Source organism: Euphorbia lathyris, chromosome 3 (genome assembly GCF_963576675.1).
Source record: "Euphorbia lathyris chromosome 3, ddEupLath1.1, whole genome shotgun sequence".
NCBI lineage: Eukaryota > Viridiplantae > Streptophyta > Magnoliopsida > Malpighiales > Euphorbiaceae > Euphorbia > Euphorbia lathyris.
This window is the reverse complement of record NC_088912.1, coordinates 18,587,145-18,593,861: the sequence shown is the minus strand read 5'-3', so window position 1 is coordinate 18,593,861 and position 6,717 is coordinate 18,587,145. Positions and strand designations below refer to the sequence as shown.

The following is a 6,717-nucleotide window of genomic DNA, read 5'->3' as shown; positions in this document are numbered from 1 at the left end:
TAAAGACACAAGATCAGATTGCATATATTTTCATAAAGTTGCTAAAGTTTAATGTGTTCAATCAATTGAGAGCTCAACAGGGAGTCATTGAAAATTAAGTTTAAGGGAGCATGCTAAAATAAAATAATTAACTTAATTTTGATATAGAAATAGCTAAAAGATGACCAAGTGATGGTTATTACATAAATTGAATATGAAAAAATTACATTAAATTGATTAGTTGTAACAATTACATTATTGAGTTTGGAGGTGTAAAATAAACAACAAAAAAGTCTATGATTGATATTTCTACATCTAATAAGTTGCATATATGTTTTTATTAGATTTGTGGTGTATAATTGTAACTATTATCAGTAGACTTTAGTATAAATAGACCTTCATGCTTTGGGTGTATTGAGCAGAGTAAGTGCAAAATAAAATGTCCTCCAAGTGCACAACCAACCCAAGTATCTGATATCCAAACACTTGCTATTAGTCATCAAAATCGATTGACTTTTCTGTAAGCAAAGAAAAAAGTTGAACGACTTTCATGTTAAGTTTTGAAATTGTATTACCATATTGTTCATAAGGGTAAAATTGAGTACCATAAAAAAATACTTGTTAAGAAACTCCATTACCCTTATAATTGATATGGAAATTAATATAATATCTATAGAGAGATAAAAAAAAAAATTATAAATATATATAGTTGAATTTCATTTCCTGAGATGAGGATTGTAAATGAGGTGGGGGTGTGGGTCGGGGACTACTTTTATTGTTCCCATTCCAGTTTAGATGAGGAATCTCCATCCCCAACACCATTTATAAAATGGGGATAGTATAGTCCTCATTTATGTACTATTGGTATTTAAGGATCCGTGAAGATCTCCATTACTGATTTCTCATATTCTAAATACATATTTCGTTAGTGAATTTTAATTTTTTTTTCTTGCTATATAATTAGAAAAATATAATATGCTCGATACAAAAAGTACATGAACCATAATTTCTAAGTAATACATCAATCTACCAAATATAAAAATTATCCAATAATAAAAATAAACGTATAAATAACGATTGGATCTTCTTCTTCCTCACACCATCCATGCCTCTAGGATTTTTTTCTCCATCCTTGCTATATAGAAGAAATAAATGCGGATTCAACGTTCCTGCTGGAACGAATCCCCATCGGAGGCTTCTAATTCGTACCTCATTCACAACCCTAGCTGAGGTCAACTAAATCTTTGTAATACTTGGAAATCCAGCCTTTAATTATCTCAATTTCTATTTTTCTTTGCATGACCAACCAATGTGGATCATCTGCCCTTGCTTCCTGTAGATCTAAGGTATGTGATCCTGTAATATTTTGCCTTCCATTAATTATTTCCATATTTATCTATATGTATTATTATACATTGATTATAAAATTAGCTATGAGTACCATTAATTGTAGTAATTGCAACAATGCTATCTGAAATATTCTCCAAAACCCTGCAATCAAAGATATCAATATGAAAAATATTCCCAATAAAAGAAATTTACTAATACTAAAAATTATTATTATTATATATATTAATTATATTGTATACCCTCCACTACTATAAGGATCTCTGAGGCCATTTGAGAAGATAATGTTGCTAGCAAACCTGTGTAGAATCAGTTTTATGTCCTGTGGCATATATAGTTATGAGAACTCCAGCAAATTATTAATATATAATTAATTAATTTAGAATCATATTATAAATATATGAAAAAATAATTAAAATTTGAAGAACTTATTTAGGAAATTTATGCTTAATTTTAATTCAATTACATGCCCTCCATAATAAGTAGTGACCCAATGAGGCTGGGGTAGAACACCAAATAAGTTGATGCATTCCTTTGTGAAATTCTTCATATCAAAAGGTGCAAATTGGAACATTGTGTTTCTTTCATGGCCTATTGGCATCACCAACTCTGTATATCTCTGCATAAATCATCCATTTGTGTGTATAGTTATGTTAGAGATAATAAAAGCTGTTAAGGAACTATATAATTTGTTAAAAAAAATATTTTGTTTTATATTTTTTGTTACAAAAATGTTAGATGTCCAATTTTAGAAAGTATATGTTGCTTCTATGGCTGTAAATCTTAAAATCCAATAAGACTTAGGAGATGTTTATGGTCCCTTTGAAACTAAGCTCTTAGGAGATAAGAAGTATGTTGTTACTTTTATTAATCTTGCATCATGAAAGTTGCTGATGTACTTCTAAGAACAAAAAAATGTATTTTAATCATTCTATAATTTTCATGTCATGGTTGAAAGAGAGACTAACAAGAAATTGAAATGTCTCTGAACGGATAACGGATGCGAATACATATCACACGGGTTTAAGAACTATTGTTCCAAATATGGAATCTAGCATAGGAAGACTGTATTAGGTATCTCACAACATAATGGTGTGAAAGAAAGGATGAATCACACCATTATGGAGAAGGTCAAATGCATGCTCACGATGGCTAAGTTACCTAAGTTAGTTTGGGGAGAAGCATCTCGCACTAACTTGCTATGTCGTTAACATTTCTCCATCAGCTACTCTGGATTTTGATATTCCAGAAAGAGTATGGATTGGGAAGCATGTTCGATACTCTCGTGTGAAGGTGCTAAAGCTTAATGATTAATAAATTCCATGTATCCGTATTAAAGTGGGGAAGATATACCAATAAAATTCAATGATGAAATTTCAGAAGTGGGGGAGCAGCATAAGCTAGAAGATACTGATGAGCAGGGAATAAGATGAACAAATTAGAAGATCTACTTGTTGATGGGGGAGACAGGGAGGAAGTTCTAACTCATCTAGACAAAGAATCTTGGCTACAAGCAATTCAAGATGAGATGAATGCTTTGAACAAAAATCACATATATGAGTTAGTTGAACTTCTGAGAGTAAGAAAAAAATTGAAGAACAAATGGGTTTCCAAGCTCAAGCGAGATAGAAATGAAAAGTTGGTGAAGTATAAAGCTCGTCTAGTAGTGAAAGGTTTTCAACAGAAGAAAGTATTGATTTCGATGACATATTTTCTCTAGTGGTTAAAATGACATGTTCGAGCAGTTCTAAGCTTGGTAGCTAGTCTTTATTTGAAGCTTGAACAACTAAATGTGAAAACAACATTCCTTCAAATTGACTTTAATGAATAAATTTACATGGAGCAAACAGAATCATTTGAATTGAAAGGAAAACAACATATGGTTTGCAAGCTACAAAAGAGTCTCTATGGGTTAAAACAAGCACCTAGGTAGTGGTACAAGAAGTTTGATTCTTTCATGAGTAGACATGTCTACAAGAAGACCAAGGCAGATCCATATGTCTACTTCAAAAGATTTTCTAGTAACAACTTCATCATTTTATTGTTATATGTTGATGATATATTGATTGTGGGACAATATGCTCTAATAATTCCTAAATTAAAAGAGAAATTATCAGAGTCCTTTGACATGCATGACTTGGGACCAACACAATAGATGTTAGGTATGGGAACTATTCATGACAGAAATATTAAAAACTGATTTGTTGTCACAAGAAAAGTATATTGAATGGATACTATAACTTTTCAACATATTGAATGCTAAACTAGTTAGCTCCACATTATGTCATCTGAACCTGAGTAAGGAGTCTTGTCCTCCAACCAAAGAAGAGAACGAAGATAAGAGAAATATTTCATATTCCTCTGCAGTCAGAAGTTTGATGTATGTCATGATTTCTACAAGACTAGATATTGCACATGTTATTAGAGTCGTAAGCAGAATTTTGGATAATCCATGAAGACAGTAGTGGGGTGCTATTAAATGGATTCTCAGATACTTGAAGAGAAGTCCTAAGATGTACTTATGTTATAGAGGATATGAACCAATCCTAGAAGGCTTTGTTGACACTGATATGGCGAGAGACCTTGATCATAGAAGGTCAACTTCGGGATATGATTTACATTAACCGAGGGAGCACTTTCTTGGCAATCTAATATTATAGAAATGTGTTACGATTGAGGCTGGGTATATTTTAGCTACTGAAGCAAGTAAAGAAATGAGTTGGTTGAAAATAATCTTTGATGAATTGGGTCAAAAGCAAGCAAAATGTATCGTATATTATGACAGTCAAAGTGTCATCGACTTAAGCAAGAATACTATGTATCATTCTCGAACGATGCATATCCTTGCAAACGAAAAATAGAGAGGGGAGTTGAGAGTTAAGGAAATAATACACTAAGGGTGTAAGAGTACAGTTTGAGTATTCCAACTGTCTCATAAATTATTATATACCTCAAGTTTGAGTGTACTTGAAATCATTTTTATTTCTCTTCGGAATTGGAGGACGACGGACCATTCGTGACCCCTTATCCATCCTATTATTTCCCCAAGAGTCTCTCACATATGATTGGATTATATTAAGTGATGAAATAATTACCTGCCATGTATATGGATCATGTGATAAATCATTTTAGGTAGAGGGAAGCATGTCAAAGCATGAGGTTTGTTTCATATAAGCAACAACACCAGCAAATATTGTGTCAAGAATATAACTTCCTTTAGGAGCTCCATCAATTGCATCACACACTACTGAAACTGGATAATAAGGTGGTTCACTATATTGTGCTGCTGCTGAATATACTGAGTCCAAGAAATCCTTCACCTCAAAACTGCTCCTCAATGGCCTTTACACAAACCAAGAATTTTTTAACTATATAAAACTATGAAATTAACAATCATTTTAATAGAAAAACTAAAGAGTTAGCGAAAAGAAAACGTAATTTATTTCGAGTTTGATGCATAAGTTCTGACTGCTCTGCTATAAGAAAATTCACTATCATTCGGTGATAGAAAAAAGTTTCATTGATCACCCGCGGAAATCAATCCGCCGTTAAGTGGCTTCTTCCATTTGATAAATAATCATTAATTTTCATTGAGGATAAAAATTGTTTTAACATGATCAATGATGTTGACTTGATTAATATTATTGATAAAAAAAGATATACTAAAAGTAAGTTTTGGTTAATTATATAATTACTCGCAACTATTGAATGTCTTGCTGAGGATGGAAAGACCATTAGGCTGGGAAGCTACTTTGTCAATTTCTTCCCATGATTTTCGTATGGTTTCGTAGCAACTCTCACTAGTTTCCTGTACAATACGGGTGTCAAAATGGATTATCGTATTATATATATATATATGATATATATAACCAAAAAAATGATAATTGTATCAAGCGGATTGTTTTTATAAACAGTATTAAATTACTACATAAAACAATTTGAATACATACTCTAAAATCCTTAGTGACAACAGAATAATAACCATTCTTTGGTGCAAGATCTTCAAAGTAAAGAATTGGAGCAGATGAAGCTAGAGCTCCTAGAGCAACATGTGGATATTTTAGCCTAAACCATGAAGCCAACACTGCACCATCAACAAAAGTATAGAATAATTAATTAATATATATATAAAGGGTGGCTCGGTGCACTACGCGCCTCCCTCCGCTAAGCGAAAGTTCGGGAAAAGGTCCTACCACAAAGGTGTATTGTGGGCAAGCCTTCCCCTGCCAATTTCTTTGGCAAGAGGCCGTTCCTAAGACTCGAACCTGTGATCTTTCGGTTACACGACAACAACGTTTACCATTGCCAAGGCTCGCCCTCTAAATTAAATATATTAAAATGAGATAATTACACTTATTGAAATTAAAATATATATATACTTACTTCCACCATAAGATCCACCAAACACAATTACAGGAGAATTTTTGGCAGAATATATTTTCTTGACATGAATAATAATAGCAGCATAATCAGCAATTGCTTGAGCAGAGTTCAAATAACCAAGAGAACTTGCATTTTTTAATGCTTCTTTTCTTGATCCAAATGGCATAGATTCCCCGTAATAACGATGCTGCAATATTTATTAACAACGAAAAAATAAACATAAATTGAACCCGCCCGCTGAACTAAAAACTTAAGCTGATAGTTAAAGTCGAATGAAAAACTACCTCAATGTAGAGAAGAAGAGCCTTGAAATGAGGAGCATGATCAGTAAGGAAGCCATTATATTGAACTTCACCATATATATTATCTCCTTCTGCACCAAAAAACACAAAGATTGGTGCACTAGTGTTTGGACCACTCCAATACTTAAAATTCATAACATATCTTTGTTTGAAAGTAGTCAAGCTTTCTGGTCTGAAGTTGAAATGGTCAAGTTTTTGGGTGTACAAAAATGTCACAAAATCTTTTGAAATATCAGATGATTCAATTTGGCCATAATTGTATTTTCTAATTCCACTCAATTTTGGAACTCTGAATTGAGTTGCAGAGATTGAGGAATTGAGCAGTAAAAGAAATAATACAAAAAGTTGGAGAAAAGGGTGTCTGAAAATGTCCATTTTGAGGTTCTAGAGTATTAATGTCATTTGGAACATCTATTTATACTACAAGGTTTACAAGTTTTGAGAATATTTGTGCTTAAAATCTAAGTAGTCAAAATAGGACTGCCCCTTTTTCATATTTATAAGAGAAATTATAGCATAGTTATTGGATGAAATTTGGCATTTTTAAGTTATTTAGTGGTTGGTATGAGTGAGATTCCATTCAAATATGTAAACAATTTAGAGGTAGTGTAATAATTACAAAGGGCCCAAATAATGTTATTAATTTGGTGAATATATTAAAATTCAAGTGTTTTTTTAATAGTTTATCAAATTCCTTGGTTCACAC

At 32.2% G+C, this 6,717-nt stretch overlaps 1 pseudogene; it reads right to left on the bottom strand.

The window, feature by feature from the left end:
- Positions 1-1,092: 1,092 nt before the first annotated feature.
- Positions 1,093-6,386, bottom strand: LOC136222554 (uncharacterized; annotated as a pseudogene).
- Between the last annotated feature and the right edge of the window lie 331 nt (positions 6,387-6,717).